At 45.0% G+C, this 21,840-nt stretch overlaps 1 protein-coding gene and 1 long non-coding RNA gene across 3 annotated transcripts in view; both read right to left on the reverse strand.

Moving 5' to 3' along the window:
- Positions 1–21,840, reverse strand: part of macrod2 (mono-ADP ribosylhydrolase 2) — a 1,321,175-nt gene that overhangs the window by 1,282,706 nt on the left and 16,629 nt on the right. The gene's annotated exons all lie outside the window — the stretch shown is intronic.
- On the reverse strand, positions 2,651–11,382 carry LOC147121421 (uncharacterized). The gene is made up of 2 exons (XR_015077539.1): positions 3,213–11,382; positions 2,651–2,975 (listed from the first exon to the last, which is right to left on the reverse strand). It is a non-coding gene; the product is annotated as an uncharacterized LOC147121421 (long non-coding RNA).

The raw sequence follows: 21,840 nt of genomic DNA on the forward strand, positions 1-21,840 counted from the left end.
GCACACAGCAAGATCCACAAACAGCTCATGAGATGAATGACGAGTTGATTGCATTTTGGTGGCATCAGTTGAGGGGGCAACGTTGACCATGGCAGTGAAAGAACTCCCCTGCTTTTCTTCAACAGTGCCACAGGATCTTGTATGTCCATCTGAACCACCGTAACTGGCAGATGCAGCCTCGTGTAAAGTTGACAACACAGCACTGTGTCAGTATTACACAGGAGTGTCAGCCCAGACCCACCCCTCTGACGAGAGCAAAGCTAACCGTGTTATTATTTATGTAAATAATATTAGCTGATCTCTCAGGGCATTGCTCATGACAAATCAAGGGATGCAGTGTATTGTATGCAATGCAAAATGTATTATTCTGTTGCTGAGGAGTAGCTGCTGTATTATTCTGCTAAGAAGTAGCTGCATGACAGTAGCTGACCTGTCCCTTTAAAAACCACGAGAGTCTAACTGTTGTAAATAGGTACATCCTAAGATTAGTTAAAAGGCAACTGTTTAATCTGCTTGTAAATCTCTGGTTGCTCAAGGTGAGGAAAACTAGTAATAAATGTCTGGTTTGCTTTGCCTTGTGTTTTAAAAAGACTTTTGATGGGAGGACTTAAGAGGCTATTATGGCACAACATGCAATGCATGAACAGGGACACTGACTGAACGTGTCAAAATCTGTTTTTATCACATGGTATTGAGAATTAAATACCATCACTGTCCATTTTTTCCATGCAAACTGTAAATGATTGAATGTTTAGAATGGGATTTAGTCGCAATAAGGAGGGAAGAGTTGTGGTGTTCAGGAGCAGGTATTGGGGAAGTGCTGGTCATCAGTATCAGAATGTGGTTCTGCTGTGTTACAGCATTATGAAGGAAGAAGCTGGGATTTGGTAGCACTCGGCGGGGGGGGGGGGGGCAGAAGATTGGAATCTGTGTGTTTGATTTACTGTATGTGTCACATCTTTAGACTTTGTTGGTCACTTTGCCACAATAAGAATCAGGGGGCGGCGGGGAGGTAAGTTGCTTTTTTAAAAAAAAACATTAAAAGTAATGAGTGTTCTCACGTTTAAAGCAAGATAGGTAACAGGTTGCTTCATATGCTAAGCAGGAAGTTGCTTCTCCCAGAGACTAAGCAATAGGCAATTTGTTAGCTTCTCTGGGTATTCAGAAAGAGGACGCTCTGTTTTAAAATCTTTAGACCTTTTGTTGGTCTGCGATAGCAGGAAAAGAGGGATAGGCTTTTTTTGACACAGTCAGAGGTTTTTAAAAACCAAAACAGACTCCAAAAAGTCCATCAGGCAGTGGAAGTACTGAACAAAGGTTAAAAAGACAGGAGCCAGCAGAGAGAACAGAACTGTAGGATAATGAGTTAGTCTGTTTAAGTCAAGTAAGCTGACCCAACAAAGTGTATGTGTTTAATATTTTTGTTACTACCTAGAGCTAAGTTGTATCTAACGGAATCTGCTCATATCTATTGTTTTATATGGTCACCTTACTGCAGAATAAAGCAGCTGCACATTTGAACCAAACTTTGTCTGCTGGAGAGATTGAAGAGATACATGTGCAAAAGACATGAATACCAGGTCAAAATTGCATGGGGATGTTATTGTTACATTCCCAGGTTACATTATAATGCAAGAAGTTATAGGACAGCGAGAGTCAACTCCCATAAAATGAAGATGCTCAGACCGCTGAAGGAAGGGGGGGGGGGGGGGGGGGTTCTGATGCCACTGAACCAGTGAAGTTATCCGCAACAGGTCTGAATTCCTAACAATCCGCGTTCATGGAGGAGTGCGGCATCAGGGTTTGATACCAATCAGGATAGTGGCATCATGAGGTAGGACAGCTTTTTTGGGGGATGATAGGCAGGTTCTACGGTCAAGAAGTATTGCAGAGAAATACTTGTGGGGGAGCGGGTAGAGGTTCCCGGGATATGCCAGCACTGGGGAAAGTGTGGGAAAGGTCTGGAACACTGTCAGAAATGGGGGAGGGAGAAACCTAGGAGCAGTGGGGAGGTGGTAGTTGGGTATGGTAGCATTGCAATGGGGGTCTGGAGATGGGAGAGGATTGGCTGGGGGGTGGTGGAAAGAGAGGGTCCAGTGATCTAGCAGCACTGATGGGAGTTTCAGGTTATTAGGAAGAGGTACTAGAACAGGAATTCCCAGGCAGACCTGGGGCAAGCCCATGGAAACTGGGGTCTTTAAGCACCAGAGAAGACCAGCTCCAATTAGCTGAAAAGGTGGCATTTCTTAACTTATATGAACAAAACACATCTCATGGGAATCAAAATTCTTCTGCTTGCCCGAGAAATGTTCAAAATTCAATTAATTTAAAAACTAAGATCAGAAAGACAGTCAGTCTCTTACCAGCTGCCTGTATATTGAAGTATGAAACTTCAGAAAAAATGCATTCTGCATATAGTTTTTAAACCATTTGGAAAAACTTAAAAGAAACTGAAAAATAATTTTAGGAGGTACACTTTAGTGTGATTCTGCCTTCCACTCGCCCGAACAGAACCCTATAAATCATACAGATGCGCAGTGGGAAATTCTTCACATACTCAAACAGCACCATCTCTCTAAAATAAATAGCTGTCAGTCGTCAAGCTGTGGCCTTCAAAGTAAAAACAAAGAAGCTACTCACACACACAAAAGACTGTTTCAAGGGTGAATTTTAAATTTAATAATGTTACTGTGAAATATATATATTTTTTAGGTTGAGAACCCTTTTCTTATATGGACTCAGCAGAAGGCAAAAAAGTTTGACAAAATCTTTTTCAAATAGGTTGCAAGCAAAATTGAGTTTTTCGCCTTCTTTCTTTTATTGGTATGTTCTTCTGACTGGTCATTCAGGATTGGTTGTTTTCACAAGTCCTTAGTAGTTTCTCACTGGTAGTTTTCTAGCCACTGTCCTCGCTTTTGATTTGTACGTTCCCCATCTGCCAACAGATAGTGAAGCAAGTGTTTTTTGATTGGTTCCTGGAAAATATATAAAATAGCACTTTCTTTACCCACTGCAGGTAAATAGATAACTATCAGTTACACAGCTAAATCTGTTTTATGAACAATTAATGTTCTAACTGCAAACAAAAAGTGGCTTCTATAACCATTTATAATAAATAAAATCTTAAGATTCCACTATGAAATTGATCACATAAATTTGAACAGCTTTAAACAAACATTGATTATAATAAATCTACTTTTTTGGAAAATTACCTCAGAGAAGGCTGAAGAGTTCCTGCTTCACCTGGAGGCGATTTATTGGGTTGCCACAGTAAATAAATACATGGCTGCTTTAATAAACAAACTGCATGAACAATCCACCCCCTTGTATAACTCCACGCAAGTTACCTCAGAGAAAGTACAAAATGTCATGGTTTATTATAGTTTTCAGGTTTTAATACAAAAACAAAATTAAGATTGCCAAGCTCCAACCAAATACTCCAAATCAAGACATGTTACAGGAATAGGCCTCTCTGAGAAAAGGTTTCAGTAAACCACCACACAGGCAAACCTGACTCAGAATAAATCCTTTATGCAGAAGGTTAATTTTTGGAGTTTTTTTTTCTGCTATACGTGTTACCTGTAAAACTTTAGCTGGGAGAAAATTCAACATGGCAACTTAAATAAACTTGTTGCTATTTTTTAAAAAATAAAAAAAGTTAGCAAGTCGATCTCCCAGAGCATCGCATGTGGGCAGTCAATACCTCAAGTAGCCTTCAGGTGAGTCAGGGTTAGCGGGTGGGAGATAACTGGACCAGGGCATGCAAGCATTATTCAGTCCCCATTTTGAAGTCATACATTCTGTCCCAATATTTACATCTCTACTATAAAATTTTATGTCCAAACCTATAATAGAAACTGCCAACATAATCCGCACCAAGTCCCGCTCATCCATCACCCCCATGCTCTCTGACCTACACTGGCTCCCAGTCCACCAATGCATCAGTTTTAAAATTCTGATCCTCATGTTCAAATCCCTTCATGGCTTTGCCCTCCCCCCGCACCCCCCAACCCAGTAACCTCCTCCAGCCCTGCAACCATCCATAAACTCCACGTTACTCCAGCTCTGGCCTCTTATGCATCTCCCAACTCCCTTGAACCCACCACTGGCCGCCGTGCCTTCAGCATCTTTGATCCCTGGAATTCCCTCCTTAAACCTCTTCGCCTCTCTTACTTTATCAAAACCTACCTTACCGACCAAGTTTTTAAGTCACCCGTCCTAATATCTCCTCCTCTAGCTCGGTGTCAATTTTTGACGGATTACTCTCCTGTAAAGCACTTTGGGACGGTTTCCTAAATTGAAACGAACTATATAATTGCAAGTTGTTGTTGTTACAGTAGTAAATAAACAAAATGATGTAGTTACATCTTCCCAACAGTGGTGGTCCTGCAGGGAAGGGCAGGAATAACTATGTAACAGGTTTACATAGGCAGCGTTCTTTATAAGTGTGAACATAAGAATTTAATCAGAAAAGTTGATGGAAGTGCAGACAGATGCTATATTTTTGATACAGTGCCAGTCAACCTTCCATGGTGTGGCATACGGCAAGTTGGAGAAAATAGTTACTCTCTTACTCGTCTCTGATTTCTTGGTGATGCCATTTCTCTGTCTTTCCCCTTCAGCTTCGGACTCCTCCTCTTCTGTACTACTTCTCCCCCCCTTCTTACTTCTCTGACTGTCTCCCTTTCAGGTGGGAAATGGTGGGTGGTATGGCAGGAAAAAGAGCCGCATTCAGGTGGGTTCTGCAGGAAACGTGTGGCCCTCAGCAGCTCCCTTCCCATTCTCTCCCCAAATCCCTTGTGCTTCCCCCACAACCACTTCTCCTTTCTACTAATCATACCCCTTCCCAGGAGCCTGGCATTACTAGCCCCACCTCCTCCCCTCTGAACCACCCACTCAATCCTTGTATCCACCCCCTTGCTCCATTGTCACTCATCTCATCCTCCCTCCATTCTACCCCCACCACGTTAAGTGCCATTACGCCAGAGACACTCCTTACCCAATCCTCCCCACCCCCTCCACTACATTCTTATCAGTTACCCTCAGAGATTTTGATTGCTTTCAAAATTCAACTTGAGATTTTTAAAAAGTGAGATTTGGGAAACAAAATGCCTGTCTGCTTTTCTCTCTATTTGGGTCACGGAGTGTCAGCCATGGCTCAGTTGGTAGCATTCCCGCCTCAGAGTCGGAAGGTTGTGGGTTCAGGTCCCTCTCCAGAGACTTGAGCACAAAAATCCAGGCTGACACTCCAGTGCAGTACTGAGGGAGTGCTGCACTGTTAGAAGTGCCGTCTTTGGGATGAGGCGTTAAACCGTCTGCTCTCTCAGGTGAACGCAAAAGATCCCATGGCACTATTTCAAAGCAGAGCTGGAGAGTTCTCCCTGGTGTCCTGACCAATATTTATTCCTCAATCAACATTAAGAACAGATTATCTGGTCATTATCACATTGCTGTTTGTGGGAGCTTGCTGTCTGCAAATTGGCTACCACATTTCCTACATTACAATAGTGCCTGCACTTCAAAAGTACTTAATTGGCTGTAAAGCACTTTGGGACGCCGTGAAGTGGTGAAAGGCGCTATACAAATGCAAGTCTTTTTGTTTCCTGACACTAACTGGTGTTAGAAATTAGAATCGCACACAAGTGTACATGGTAAGCACTGACTTTTTCTGTCAATGAAACAGTGCAGATAATTAGTTGGTTTCAAAATTCAACTGGCATTTGTTTTAGTAAATTGAAATAACATTAAATGAAGAAAGCATTCCCTCTGACCCTGGTACCTCTCTCCCTTTGTCAGTTTCATATGTTGCACAAAGTTTATAGACCACAATGCAAATGCTAAAACAGGATTGACAGGAATTGCAGGTACTTAAAATGAGTTTTCAATGAAACAGGTATCCCACGTACTGAATTTAAAATATAAGAGATTCAGTGACCGTAATGAGGACTTGTTAATATATTTATTAAGTGACTACAGCAGCCTCTATTTTCTTCTCTTCTTAGGCAGTCCCTCGGAACCGAGGATGACTTGCTCCCACATTAAAAATAAGTTCTCAGGTGACTGATGAGTCCAATGTGGGACCTACAGTCTGTCACAGGTGGGGCAGACGGTGGTTGAAGGGGCGGGTGGGTGGGGTGCTTGGGTTGACATGCGCTCCTTGCGCTACCTGCGCTTGGCTTCTGCTTGCTCCCGGCGAAGAGACTCGAGGTGTTCGACGCCTTCTCGGATGCTTCTCCTCCACTTTGTGCGGTCTTGGGCCAGGGATTCCCAGGTGTCGGTGGGGATGTTGCACTTTTTCAAGGAGGTTTTGAGTGTGTCCTTGAAGCGTTTCTTCTGCCCACCTGAGGCTCTCTTGCCGTGTCGGAGTTCCGAGTAGAGCGCTTATTTTGGGAGTCTCGTATCAGGCATGCGGACAATGTAACCTGTCCATCGAAGCTGACTGAGCGTGGTCAAATCTTCGATGCTGGGAATGTTGGCCTGAGCTAGAACACTGACGTCGGTGCGCCTATCCTGCCAATGGATTTGCAGGATCTTGCGGAGGCAGCGTTGGTGGTACCTCTCCAGTGCTTTGAGGTGCCTGCTGTACATGGTCCATGTCTCTGAGGCACACAGCAGGGCAGGTATCACTGCTGCTCTGTAGACCATGAACTTAATGCCGGGTTTGAGGTCCTGGTCTTCAAACACTCACTTCCTCAGGCGACCGAAGGCTGCACTGACACACTGAAGGCGGTGTTGGACTTCGTTGTCGACGTCTGCCCTTGTTGACAGTAGGCTACCGAGGTATGGAAAGTGGTCCACGTTGTCCAAGGCCTTGTCGTGTATTTTGATAATCAGGGAGCAGTACTGTGTGGCGGGGGCAGGTTGGTAGAGGACCTTGGTCTTACGGATGTTTAGTGTAAGGCACATGCTCTCTCTCGTACGCTTCGGTGAAGGTGTTGACGATGGTTTGGAGTTCGACCTCCGAGTGAGCACAGATGCAAGCGTCGTCTGCATACTGTAATTCGACGACAGAGGATGGGACTACCTTGGATCTGGACTGGAGGCGACGGATTAAATTAGCTCCACTCCAGCAGGGAGTTTACTGAGGGGGAGATGGAGCATTGCAGCAAGGAACATCGAGAAGAGCATTGGTGCGATGAGACAGCCTTGCTTGACCCCGGTTCGTACGTGAATTGGGTCTGTGGTGGAACCTTTGGTCAGGATCACTGCTTGCATGTCGTCGTGAAGCAGGCAGAGGATGGTGACAAACTTTTGAGGGCAGCTGAATTTGAGGAGGACACTCCATAATCCCTCATGGCTGACAGTATCGAAGGCCTCTGTGAGATCAAAGGCGGCCATGTACAGCGGTTGGTGCTGTTCCCTGCATTTGCCCAGAATGGCACAGTGTGGACCTCTATTTTACATATTTATTGAGGACCAGAAACTGCCAGGACTCGACAGAAAACAGCCAAGTTTCGAGAGGAAGAAACCACAGAAGCCCTAGAAATTATATTTCAGGATTCTATTGAGAGCCAAGGCATTGGAGAGTGCCAAGGCATTGGAGAGTGGCCAATGTAATACCCATTTTCAAAAATGGAGACAGATAACCAAGATAACTGCAGGCAAGTTAGTTTAACAACTGTGAACATTTGTAATTTTGAATTAAAGATTAAATTACTAAATGTCTACAAGAGGAGAGAATAATCAGAAGCAGCCAACAAGGATCTCAGAACGGAAGATCGTGCTCAACAAACGGGATAGGGCTCATTAAAGGGGTGACACACATTGTGGTCGGGAAAATGCAGTGGACCTGGTGTGTATTGACTTTGAAATAGCCTTTGACAAGCTATCACACAGGAGGCTATTAGGAGAAACTTAAGAGGCATAGAATTAGAAGGTAAACAAACTGGATTAAAAAAAGGGAGGAAATAGGCAACAGGAGCAAGGGTAGTTTCGCAATGCTTGAAAGTGGGTGGCGGTGTCCCGCAGGGTTCTGTGCTGGGACGGCTCTGTTCACTGCTTACACAAATGTCTTGGATATACAATTAGAGGAAGTGTCCAAGTTTTCAGTCAACACTAAAATAGGGTATGATAAATAATTCTAAAGACCAAAGGAAGGTACAAGGAGGTTATTGATATGATGGTAGAATGGTCAAAAAATGTGAAAGATGGAATTCAATGTCAGCAAATGTGAGGCGGTACATTTTTCTAAAATAAATGTGGAAGAGCGTTGGGATTTGGGAGTCAGGTTAATACAATCTTCAGAAATACCCAAGATTGGAAACTTCTGGAAATACTAAGGGAACCAGAGACCATCACCACTCCAATCTACATTATTATAGAATATTAAAACCATAGTTCACAGGATGGTTGCAGCATTGTCAAACAGAAGGAAGACACAAAGAAATAAGACAAAATTATGAAAAAAATCTCAAAACAGAATAAATGTTCAAGTACAATACAAACAATGCAAACACAGTTTCTGGATGACCATCCCTCTAAAGTGTGTGCAATCATTGAATTTGACCAGTAGTTGAACAGCAGGTCAAACAACTGCAGGAAACTTTCTGGTATCCGGCACTGACGGGACCGAGCTGGTGCCGTACCATCAAAACTGCCGTAGAAACCAGCGCTAATGTTAAAACATACGGAGCTTTTGAGCTCTGTGTGAATCAACAAACCCTGTTGCTCAGCAACAGCTTCAAAACAGTTAGCCGCAGCTTAAAAGCGTCAGCTAGACCTTGCAGAGCCTGACTGGGGAAAAAAAAGCAACGAGAAGTAAAAAAAAAACTTATAGGAAACGGCTCCTGAATTTTGCTGGTAGGTAGAGCTTTCCAGACATTTAACCTCTGGTTAAACGAAATTTTCCTGTACAACATCTTCATTAAAAAAGGTCTCCAGTCAGTACCCCTTCTAATAATTAAACTATCAGAAAAGATCAACATACTTATAAAAAAATCTACAGCCACTTTTGCTCGTTATGGTTGGATTGTGAGACCAGCCCCGTGAGCCAGCTACCAACAACAACTTGTATTTATATAGCGCCTTCAACGTAGTAAAACGTCCCAAGACACTTCACAGGCGTGCTTTAAAGCAAAATTTGACACCAAGCCACATAAGGAGATATTAGGGCAAGTGACCAAAAACTTGGTAAAGAGGTAGATTTTAAGGAGTGTCTTAAAAGAGGAGAGGTAGCGAGGTGGAGGTTCAGGGAGGGAATTACAGAGTTTAAGGCCTTGGCAGCTGAAGGCACAACCACCAATGGTGGAGCAACCAAAATCAGGGATGCGCCAGAATTCGAAGAGTGCAGATATCGGAGGGTTGTGGGGCTGGAGGAGATTACAGAGACAGGGAAGGGCGAGGCAATGGAAGGATTTGAAAACAGGGATGAGAATTTTTTTAAAAAGGCACTGCTTAACCGGGAGCCAATGTAGGTCAGCGAGCACAGGGGTGATGGGTTTACACCATTAATCTAGCCCCCTCAAATCAGTAGCAGTATCATGGACCCAGCATTTTGAGAGTCTGAATTTCTGCAGCTGGGATAGGGGACCCACATTTAGTCGTGGCAATGCTGGGAGCCGACTCACAGGTGCACGTCTCCCAGAATCTAGTGTGTATAAAAGCAACTATTTTTGCTCAGCACGAAGTGTTTACAAATATTTACTGGTAGTTGCCATGGAGATCAAATTGAACACATAATTCAAAAGGCACATTCACAGAAACAACCTCTGTTAAAAGCCTGCACCTGCTGTGTTAATTCAGCTATTTCTTTCACCGGACAACAATGTCTGAAGAAAAAGTACTGCAACACCACAGGTACCATTCAGGAGTCCCACTATAAGCCAAGAATCAAACGATGGAGTCTGGATAGAAACTTCCCAGTATTCTATCACAAATACTGACAAGATCCACATTAACATTTAACCCGTAAGAAGTTCTCAGAAGACCTTAATTCTTTACTCCAACAATCTATAATTAACTAAAACATTAGATAACAGAAGTAATCGATTTGTAAGCTGAACAACTATTAATATTCCCTCAGCTGCAATAACCAACACCCACAGACTTCAAGACAATGTTGAAAAAGGCAGAAAAGTGCCTTTAAAACCCAGTTCTTTACCCAAACCTTTGGTCAGCTCTTCAGTTTCCATTCCTTTGTGCCTTGGGACATTTTCGTACACCTAAACTCGATACAAGTTTTCTCAATAGTATTTAACCTTGACTATTTTCATGGCCCACTGGAGAGGCTCATCAATGGCTCAGTGTAGTAAAGCAGTTTTCAGCGGTGATAAAATTAGGTGGGAAACATATTCCTCTGAAGCAGGCCCTAGCTTTTACCCACACATTTCTCATCTAAGATGGGTACAAATGAGGAAGACCATTCCGCTCTATCACAAATACTGACAAGATCCACATTAACATTTAACCTGTAAGAAGTTCTCAGGAGGCCTTAATTCTTTACTCTAACAATCTATAACTAACTAAAACATTAGATAACAGAAGTAATCAATTTGGAAAAGCCCCATATCATGGTATCCAACTGTTCCTCAAAAATCACTTTTATAGTAACTCTTCTAGTTTAGATTGTGGAAGAACGAGGTCCGTAAGGTGGCACTTACTGTTTACACTTAATAAGTCCAGCACCATTAGCCCAGCAGCACACTCAAAGACACATGAAAATCTGAATGTACAGTCTGATGCCAGGATAAGGAAACTATGCAAATGACAGAAGCACAGGGACCTTCCAGAATCCGAAATTAATCAGTACTGAGATAAACGCACCGCTAAACGATTCCAGACTTTTTGCCTCCACTATTCTCTCCCAAAAGGCCATTGCATGTATTGACCACTGTGTGGAGAAAGGCCTGGCATCAGTGCTCAATTTGCCTTTTACTAGTGTGAAAGGAGATGAACAAGAAATAGTGATCTGATCCAAGTATATAAAAGATGGAATCTGTCAAGAAAGAGAAAAAAAAAGGTGTAGCAAGTCGCTACTCCCCACGTCCCAAGACACAGAATCTACGTTTATTCGACAAAATGAACCCTGCCAGACCCAAGCAAGACCTTATAGCCTTGAGTCTGTCATTCACCTCCTGAGGAACCTGGCCGACCTGTCAAAGCAGAGTAAGAGAACAGATACAGAACTGAAAAGGTAAGAGAATGCAAGAGAAGGGCAAAAAGCAGGCAAAAAAAACCAGAAAGATACCAAATTGTTGTGTATGTACCTTTAAGGGAATAACTGGTCTCAGACTGCAGTACCGGCAGTGACCACCCCTGTATAAAAGGCCCTAGCAGGCTTCTGTAGTTTCAGTTTCCAGGTTGTCTCCATTCAGTAAAGACTTGTTATAATCAACTCCTGCAGTCTGTGTCTCAATTATACACGGACATAATACTGGCGACGAGTAAGAAATGAACTTACCTGCAACTCGGCAGCACCTCAGACGACCTTATTGAAGGTCGAAGCCAGAAGAAAAAAAAAATAATCCAAAGAATCTCGAGAAACGGGCATCGACCGTGGGCAACCGCCCTCCAAATCGTCGAATTGAAAAGTGCAGGAGACTGTCGAGAGCCAGGCTTGGTCTCCAGTCTGTGGTTTCCCAGCTAATCGGGCTGGTGGCAGGTAGTGCACTGATCCTTCCTGGGCTGCAGCGGGCTAGAGCTCGATCGGGTGGCTCTGCAACGGGGCCGGGCAGTGAGTCGGGAAGCAAAGAGAGAGAGAGAGAGGGTGGAGCACACAGGGCGCGGCCAGTGCTTCGCAGCCGGGCAGCGTTCGGACCTAAGAGGAGGGAAGTGTCCCAGAGGGTCCGCTCCACGACGGGAACGGTTCTTCAATTAACGGAGCAAATATTGAAGCGCGATAGAAAAATAAAAATACCGCGGAGAGCGGCGCTGGCAGCAGCGATCGGGGAGGCGCGAAAACCATAGGGCGTCGCCATTACAGGATAGTAAAATAAATATAATCGGCAGTAACAGCGTTGGCAGCAGCGGTGAGAAAGCGCGGGAGGCCCATCTTAACTCGGCGGGGAAGAAGGAAAAGGGCGGGAGGCGCCATTTTGATCCATGGGGGACGAAGGCAAAGCGCGGGAGGCGCCATCTTAGATTTTCAAGATGCCAAAGACTGGCGCTATCACTGCCTTCGATAATGCAATAGAAGACTGGACCACGTATGTGGAAAGAGTCGAGGTATATTGCGAGGCAAACGAAATAGCCGATGAGAAAAAGGCATCGGTATTGCTAAATTTAATGGGCGCAAGAACGTACGTCCTATTGCAGGACCGGATTACTCCAGCCAAACCGAAGGTGAAGAGTTTTAACAAAATTGTTGCTATCCTACAGGAACACCTAAATCCTACACCGCTGCTGATAGCAGAAAGATTTAAATTCCACAGGACTACTCAGCATAAAAATGAGAGCAATGCTGATTACCTTACGGAACTACGCAAGCTATCAAAGCACTGCCAGTTCGGAGCAGGACTGGCAGATACCCTACGGGACAAATTTGTCTGTGGACTCCTGAGTGAAGGAACCCAGAAGAGGTTACTCGGAGGAAGAGCTGACGCTAGATAAGGCTTTCAGCATGGCAGTATCGTACGAAGCAGCAGCAAGGGGAGCTGCGGAAATACAGCAAAAGCCACAGGAATACGGCACCCACGAAATGACACGGGGATTTGCAAAATGTTATCGCTACGGCAGAACAACCCATGACCAGAAGGACTGCTGGTCCAAGGACAAAATATGCAGGCAATGCGGAAAGATGGGACACATTGCACGAGTTTGCAGGTCTGGGAAGAAGGCCAACGACAACAAAAAGGCTACTAAGGAACCGTACAGGAAAGTACAAAAGATGACGGACAGTAGTTCCGAAGACCAGATGAGCGATAGGGAATCCGGGAACAAGAGACTAAGCTGTCTCAAACTTCACAACGTAATCGCAAAAGAGGATCACCGAACCATTTGGGTCACCCTCACGATAGCAGGGTCCCAAGTCAAAATGGAATTGGATACAGGATCAGCTCTAACCGTCATGAATCGACGAGACTACGAGCGGCTATTCTCACACATACCCTTGAAAGAGACATCCATTGTCTTGAGGACGTATACGGGGCAAAAAGTACACCCCAGAGGAAAAATAAGGGTGCCTGTCGAATACAACGGCAAGAAAATACGGAAATTGTATCTCTACATTCTGCAAGATGGTGGACCACCGTTATTGGGACGTGAATGGATCAGAAAGATAAGTTTAGACTGGCACTCCATTCAGGCACTGACGATGGCTGGTAAAAAGGATGACGACGTCACTCCTGGACGAGTCAACAATCTTAGCTGACGCCAAAGAGGTATTTCAACAAGAACTGGGCACTCTCAAATGCGTAACCGCCTCGATAAAAATAGAGGAGAATGCAATTCCCAAGTTTTTCAAAGCAAGACCGGTACCATATGCAATTCGCCCAGCCGTCGAGGCAGAGCTGGAGAATCTGGAGAAGGCAGGCGTGTTATCCAAGGTAGACTGGAGCGAGTGGGTGACACCCATCGTTCCGGTCATGAAGAAAACGTTAAACAATAAGTCTGAGGAGCAAAGGAAGGTTCGCATCTGTGGGGACTTCAAGGTGACGGTGAACCCAGTCCTTCACACAGTACAATATCCTCTTCCAAGGATAGAAGACATCTTCGCCTCACTATCTGGAGGGAAGCGTTTTACAAAAATTGACCTAGCACAAGCATATTTGCAGATGGAGGTTGAAGAATCCTCTAGGAAGTATCTCACGATAAACACTCACAAAGGTCTTTACCAGTATAATCGACTGGTATTCGGAGTAACCTCAGCTCCGGCGATATGGCAAAGAGCGATGGAACAAGTCCTGCGAGGGATTCCGGGGACTCAGTGTTACTTGGGCGACATCCTAGTGACAGGTGAAGATGACAGTGAACACCTTGCCAACCTAGAGCAGGTGCTCACTAGACTGAGAGAACATGGGCGACGAGCCAATCGTCCGAAGTGCGAGTTTTTTAAGAAACAGATATCGTATTGCGGCCACGTGATTGATGGAGGGGTTGCATAAGTCCCCTGACAAAATTGAAGTGGTAGTTAAGGCTCCAGCGCCTGAAAATGTGTCGCAACTAAGGTCATTCCTGGGATTGGTGAATTACTACCATAAGTTTTTGCCGAATTTGTCCACAATTCTGCATCCACTGAACGCACTACTACGAACGGGAGTAGCATGGAAATGGAGCGATGAATGTAAGCGGGCCTTTCAGAAGAGTAAGGACCTAATCACGTCAAGAGAAGTATTGGCTCACTACAACCCATCACTACCGATAAGACTGGCGTGTGATGCGTCTCCCTACGGCGTTGGGGCGGTACTGTCACATAAATTCCTTGATGGTTCAGAGAGGCCAATAGCTTTTGCGTCACACTCGTTAACTTCAGCCGAGCGTAACTACGCCCAGATTGACAGAGAGGTCCTCAGCCTGGTGTGGGGGGGTGAAGAAGTTCAATCACTACCTGCACGGTCAGAAATTTACTCTACTAACTGATCATCAACCTCTCGTCTCCATTTTCAACCCTCAGAAGGGCGTACCAATAATGACAGCACAACGGCTACAGAGGTGGTCCCTTTTCCTAGGGGCACACCAATATGACATCGAGTACAAAGGAACTAAACAGCATGGGAATGCTGATGGATTATCGCGCCTACCGTTGCCGACGGTGGAAGAAGAACTGGCAGTGGATCCAGTGGAGTTATTCCACTCGACTATAGTCGAATGTCTCCCTGTGACGAATGCAAACATAGAAAAGGAAACACGAAATGGCCCGACACTCTCCTGGGTCTATGATTTAACGGTGAAGAGATGGCCAGCACATGGCGAACCACTGCTGCCAGCATTCTCGCCGAGAAGAGAACAGCTGTCAGTGTGCAGAGGAACCTTGATGTGTGGATCCAGAGTAGTAATTCCACCCAAATTGAAGGATATAGAGTGCTCAATGAGCTTCATGAGGGTCATCTGGGAGGGGTAAAAATGAAGAACTTAGCCAGAGCGTTTGTGTGGTGGCCGGGAATCGATACAGAAATCGAAGAGATGACCAAGAGCTGTACAGGATGCCAGAGGGTCCAAAACGCCCCACCACAAGCCCCTCTACATCCATGGGAGTGGCCCTCATCTCCATGGCAAAGGGTGCACATTGATTTTGCTGGTCCCTTTATGGACTCGATGTTTTTAATTGCGGTGGATGCACAAAGTGGCCAGAGGTAATAAAAATGTCCTCAACCACCACAGAAAAAACTATCACAGTCTTACGAACTATATTCGCCAGGAATGGGCTGCCTGAACAGATTTGTTCTGACAATGGGCCACAGTTTGTGTCTGAAGAGTTCCGGAGGTTCTTAAAGAACAATGGTGTTAAGCATTACACATCCGCCCCATATCATCCAGCCACTAATGGATTGGCCGAGAGGTTTGTTCAAACATTCAAGAAGGCTACAAGAAGGCTATGAAGGCAATGTGTAATGAAGATATACTCCTACAACACAAGTACGATAGCAAAATACTGCAGATGTTGGAAATCCGAAATAACAACAGAAAATGCTGGAAAAACTCAGGTGGTCAGGCAACATCCATGGAGAGAAATTTGAGTTGACGTTTCGGGTTGGACCCTTCTTCAAAACTGGAAAGAAAAGAAACTACATCGGAGGCAGGGCTGCGATCGGACAAAAGAATAAAAGAAACAAAAGAAGTAAAAGAGATTAGAAGCTTGACGAGATGGTAATAGGCTGGGATTAGGTGTAAAGTGTACTGGCAGGGCAAAAGATAGCTGCCAGGTGTGGGTGACCGCTTTGCGGAACACCTCCGTTCAGTCCGTAAGGGTGACCCCGAGCTTCCGGTCGCCTGTCATTTTAATTCACCGCTCCATTCCCACTCGGACCTCACCGTCCTTGGCCTCTTGTATTGTTCCACGGAAGCTCAACGTAAACTCGAGGAACAGCACCTCATCTTCCGATTAGGCAGTCTGCAGCCTTCCGGACTCAATATCGAGTTCAACAATTTCAGATCATAAGCTCGGCCCCCATTTCATTTTCTCTTGTAATTGTTCCACTCCTTTCCCCCCCCCCTTCCCTTTTGTTTCTCTCTCACACCTGGCAGCTATCTTTTGCCCTGCCAGTACACTTTACACCTAATCCCAGCCTATTACCATCTCGTCTAGCTTCTAATCTCTTTTACTTCTTTTGTTTCTTTTATTCTTTTGTCTGATTGCAGCCCTGCCTCCGATGTAGTTTCTTTTCTTTCCAGTTTTGAAGAAGGGTCCAACCCGAAACGTCAACTCAAATTTCTCTCCACGGATGTTGCCTGACCTGCTGAGTTTTTCCAGCATTTTCTGTTGTTATCTCCTACAACACAAGGTGGATAACTTCTTTTTTGCCTACCGGAATGCGACACATGCGGTTACCAACCAAACTCCAGCCATGATGTTCTTCAATCGAAGACTACGATGCCGCTTGGATTTGGTTAAGCCAAACGTCAGAAGAGATGTGGAGAACAGGCAGTTTCAGAACATGAATGAAAGGCCGACCAGGAGTTTTAAGATAGGTCAACCAGTTTTGGCCCGGGACTACTGCACAGAGAAATGGCAGCCAGGAACGATCTGTACACGGCAAGGACCTCTAATGTATACCGTGGACGTTGGAGAGAGCATTGTAAGACGCTATGCTAACCAGATTCTAGAGTCACTGGGAAACGTCAACTCCACACCACGATCTGATACATGTGGCGATGAAGCCGAAGTACCAATTGCATCTACCGCAGAATCGGTGATGTTGGAAGCAGACGAACCAAACGACATTGATCCCGACTCAACCTTGCCAGAAGAACCTGATATCCCAAAGAGGCGTTATCCAGACAGAATCAGGAAGCCTCAAAGACTGAACTTACAATTGCTTAACTTCAACCAATGTATCTAGCAACCGTAATTGTAATTAGTTATTATTTAGTTGTTAAATGAATGTTATGTACTGTTTATCTAAAAGGGGAGGAATTGTTGTGTATGTACCTTTAAGGGAATAACTGGTCTCAGACTGCAGTACCGGCAGTGACCACCCCTGTATAAAAGGCCCGAGCAGGCTTCTGTAGTTTCAGTTTCCAGGTTGTCTCCATTCAGTAAAGACTTGTTATAATCAACTCCTGCAGTCCGTGTCTCAATTATACACGGACATAATACAAATAAGCAGAGAGAAATAAACAATCTCAATTCTTAAACAGTAAGCTCAGATTGATGCATTTAAGGGGAAGAAAGACAGACTTGTATTTCTATAGCGCCTTTCACGACCACCAGACGTCTCAAAGCGCTTTATAGCCAATGAAATACTTGAAGTGCAGTCACTGTTGTAATGTAGGAAACGCAGCAGCTAATTTGCACACAGCAAGGTCCCACAAACAGCAATGTGATAATGACCAGATAATCTGTTTTTGTTGGGATGTGGGGAGAAAACATAACCTAAGACACACAATCTACATGTTATTAGGCGAAATGAACCCTGCCAGAATTGTGTGTTATTTTATGAAGCAAAATAAGCACATGAAAGAGAAAGGAATAAAAGGATATATCTGGATAGGGTTTGATGAAAAGGGGATGGAGGAGGCTCGTGTGGAGCATAAATGCCAGCTTTGACGAGTTGGGCCAAATGGCCTGTTTCTGTGCTACAGACTCCATGTAATCGTCAACAATGGACAGCCACAACCCAGTGAGTCCTGTCACCATGCATTCTCTTATCAAGACAGTTACAGTGTCAGAAATGACAAAGATTCTGCCTTGCACAGTGTTGAGTCTGTGTGTCCCAGTTATGCTTATTATAAATCACTGGACACAGACAAGAATAACTTTAACAGGTCTTTACTATTCGGAGGTCAGGGCTGAACTGCCCAGCAAATCACTACACAACGTTTATATACCGGTGTGGTCACCACCGGTATTACAGTATACAGCAGCCAAGAGGAAGTAGTACATCTCTTAAGGTAGCTCTCTTAAGGTGGAACAGGTTACATACACCACACACAGGACAGTGAGCCTCATCTTTCTGTTTACGACCCTTTGACAAAGAAACAAGGTCAGACTGGAGGTGGATGGGAACACACAACCACAGTTCAATCTGATCAAAGTATGTTGACTCTAGTGGAATAACCAGAGTTCTACAATTTTTGACCATAACCTCTGCCCCTATCTTTTTTTTCCATTTTTTCTTCTCTCACATGGCAGCTGTCGATCATTCAGCCATTGCCATTTACAATTCATCTAGAGCCATCTTTTGTTTCTTAACTTGTCCCATTACCATCTCCTTTTGCCTTGCACCATCATCCCTTTTGTCTCTTAATCTCTCCGGCCCTCATCCTATCACAGACCTTCCCTTTTGTTCTTTCCTCCCCTCTTTCCCTGCCCCTACACTTCCTTAAAAACCTGTTCCACCTCCAGCTTTTTCCAGTTCTGACGAAGGGTCATCCACCTGAAATGTTAAACTCTGTTTCTCTCTCCACAGATGCTGCCTGACCTGCTGAGTATTTCCAGCATTTTCTGTTTTTATTTCAGATTTCCAGCATCCGCAGTACTTTGCTTTTGTAACCAGAGATTTCCTTTACTACAAATGAATGTTCTAGAAAATGAGAGACTTGGGTTTTTCAAAACAATACTTAGATTTTCCAGATTGTCAGAGCTAAGATTTTACTACGTACTAGTAATGCTATTGTAGACAAGCTCCATGCAAAGCATTCTGCGACACAACAGTAAAAAGGGATAGTTTGCAAACCAAGCAGGAGTGGGCACTCACACGTCATGGCAAGAGCTTGAAATTCATATACCCCTGCCAAATACCTGCATGAAAGTGATACTGCTGGTGAGGTACTCTTCAGCATACTCCTTTTTGTTAGATCTGTGATTCTGAGTGTATGATGTTTTTCAATAACCACACGGATGCTATAACTTAACAATCAACAGGTATTTACTGGAGGAGGGTAGTCTCAAGACTGGGGTACACAGAGGCATGCTCAAGGCTTATATACAGGTGTGGTCACTGCCGGTACTACAGTATACAGGAGCTGTAAAAGTAGTTCGCTCTTAAAGGTACATACACTACAATTCCTCCCCTTTGAGATTAGCAGTATCCATAATATTCAAATAACAATTAACACTTTAACATGTACATTAAACAACAATAGTCCATTTAAAGATTCAGTCTTTGGGGCGGCTTCCTGATCCTTTCGGGATAGCGCCTTTCCTGAGGTTCTTGTTCTTGGTGTGGAGGCGATTCTGGCCCCTTTTCGTCCGTCAGTTCATCGGGTTCCACTGCTACTGGTTCAGAGGTAGATGCTACCGGTATGTCGGGTTCATCCCCAGGTACGCAAGACATGGGGTTGACTCGTTCCTGTGATGCTAAGATCTGATCGACGTGGCGTCTCACAATGTTCTCCCGACATCCACTGTGTACATTAATGGCCCCTGCCGTGTGCATATCGTTCCGGGTTGCCATTTCTCTGTTCGGTAGTCACGGGCCAAGACTGGTTGTCCTACATTGAAGCTCCTTGTCGGCTTCTCATTGACGTGCTGGAATTGTTTCTCCTCAACATTTCTTCGCACATTTGGTCTGAGCAAGTCCAGACGAGATCGCAACCTTCGGTTAAAGAACATGGCCGGGGTCTGGTTGGTAACTGCATGTGTCGCGTTTCGGTAGGCTAAGAAATTGTCCACCTTATGCTGTAGTGGAATTTCATCATCGCACATGGCCTTTATTGCCTTCAAGGTTTGTACGAACCTCTCAGCCAATCCATTTGTGGCTGGATGATACGGTGCGGATGTGTAATGCCTTACCCCATTCCTTCTCAAATTTTCGAAACTCTTCGGACACAAACTGTGGTCCATTATCAGAGCAAATCTGCTCTGGCAAGCCGTTTCTGGCAAATATGGTCTGTAGGACTGCAATCCTTTTCTCTGTAGTGGTTGAGGACATTTTTATCACCTCAGGCCACTTCGAATGAGCATCCACTGCTATTAAGAACATTGAGTCCATGAATGGACCAGCAAAATCAATATGCACCCGTTGCCATGGAGAGGAGGGCCACTCCCATGGGTGTAGAGGGGCATGTGGTGGTGCATTTTGGACCTTCTGGCATCCTGAGCAGCTCTTGGTTAGGTCCTCGATTTGTTGATCGATTCCCGGCCACCACACAAGCCCTAACAAGGCTTTTCATTTTCACTCCCCCCAGATGACCTCCATGTAGCTCATTTAGCACTCTCTCCCTTAACTTGGGTGGAATCACCACTCTGGATCCACACATCACTGTCCCCTGGCATACTGACAGCTGTTCTCTTCTGGATGAGAATGCTGGCAACAGTGAGTCGCCATGTGTTGGCCATCCCCTCACCGTCAAATCATATACCAGAGACAGCGTCGGATCATTGCGGGTCTCCTTCTCTATATCCGCGTTCGTTACTGGCAATCGTTCAATTATTGACGAATAAAATATCTCGATAGGGTCCACTGCTGGTGCTTCCTCCACAGTAGGCAGTGGCAGGTGCGATAGCCCATCAGCGTTTCCATGCTGTTTCGTGCCTTTATATTCTATTTCATATTGATTCGCCCCTAGAAACAGGGACCATCTTTGTAACCGTTGTGCAGTCAACACTGGAACGCCCTTCTTAAGACTAAAGATGGAGACAAGTGGTTGGTGGTCAGTCAGCAAAGTGAACTTCTGCCCATGCAGATAGTGGTTGAATTTTTTTACTCCCCATACTAGGCTGAGGGCCTCCCTGTCAATCTGGGCGTAGTTGCGCTCGGCTGAGGGTAGTGACAGAGACGCAAAGGCTACTGGCCTCTCCAACCCGTCTGGGAATTTGTGCGACAGCACCGCTCCAATGCCATAGGGTGATGCATCACATGCCAAACGAATTGGTAGTGCTGGGTTGAAATGGGCCAACACCTCTTTTGATGTGATCAATTCTTTACACTTCTGGAAAGCTCGTCTACGTTTGTCATTCCACTTCCATGGTACCCCTGTTTGCAGTAGGGTGTTCAGTGGGTGTAATACCGTGGACAAATTTGTTAAGAACTTATGGTAGTAGTTTACCAGCCCGAGGAACGACCTCGGTTGTGACACATTTTCCGGTCCTGGAGCCTTGACTACTGCCTCAATCTTTTCAGGGGACTTATGTAACGCCTCTTCATCTAGGACGTGGCCACAATGCGAGATCTGCTTCTGGAAAAACTCGCACTTGTGGCGATTAGCTCGTAGCCCATATTCCTTTAATCTGGTGAGCACCTTCTCCAAGTTGGCGAGATGATCACTGTCATTTTCGCCCGTGACCAGGATGTCGTCCAAATAACACTGGGTCCCTGGAATCCCTTGCAGGACTTGATCCATCGCCCTTTGCCAAATAGCCGGAGCTGATGCTACCCCGAACACCAGCCAGTTGTATTGGTAGAGACCTTTATGAGTGTTAATCGTAAGGTATTGTTTCGAGGCTTCTTCTACCTCCATTTGCAAGTACGCCTGGGCCAGATCAATTTTGGCGAAGCATTTACCTCCAGATAGCGAGGCGAAAATATCCTCAATTCGTGGAAGCGGATATTGTACCGTGTGAAGGGCTGGGTTCACTGTCACCTTAAAATCCCCACAGATGCAGACCTTCTTTGGTTCCCCAGGCGTATTACTCAACGACCTCTTCATTACAGGAACGATGGGTGTAGCCCACTCGCTCCAGTCTACTTTGGACAGTACTCCTGAACATTCCAACCCTTCCAGCTCTGCTTCGACAGCTGGTCTGATCACATAAGGCACTGGTCTGGCCTTAAGAAACTTTGGGCTTGCATTTTCCTCTATTTT

Source organism: Somniosus microcephalus, chromosome 3, assembly GCF_052327205.1.
Source record: "Somniosus microcephalus isolate GS21.2 chromosome 3, FLI_Smic_1.0, whole genome shotgun sequence".
NCBI lineage: Eukaryota > Metazoa > Chordata > Chondrichthyes > Squaliformes > Somniosidae > Somniosus > Somniosus microcephalus.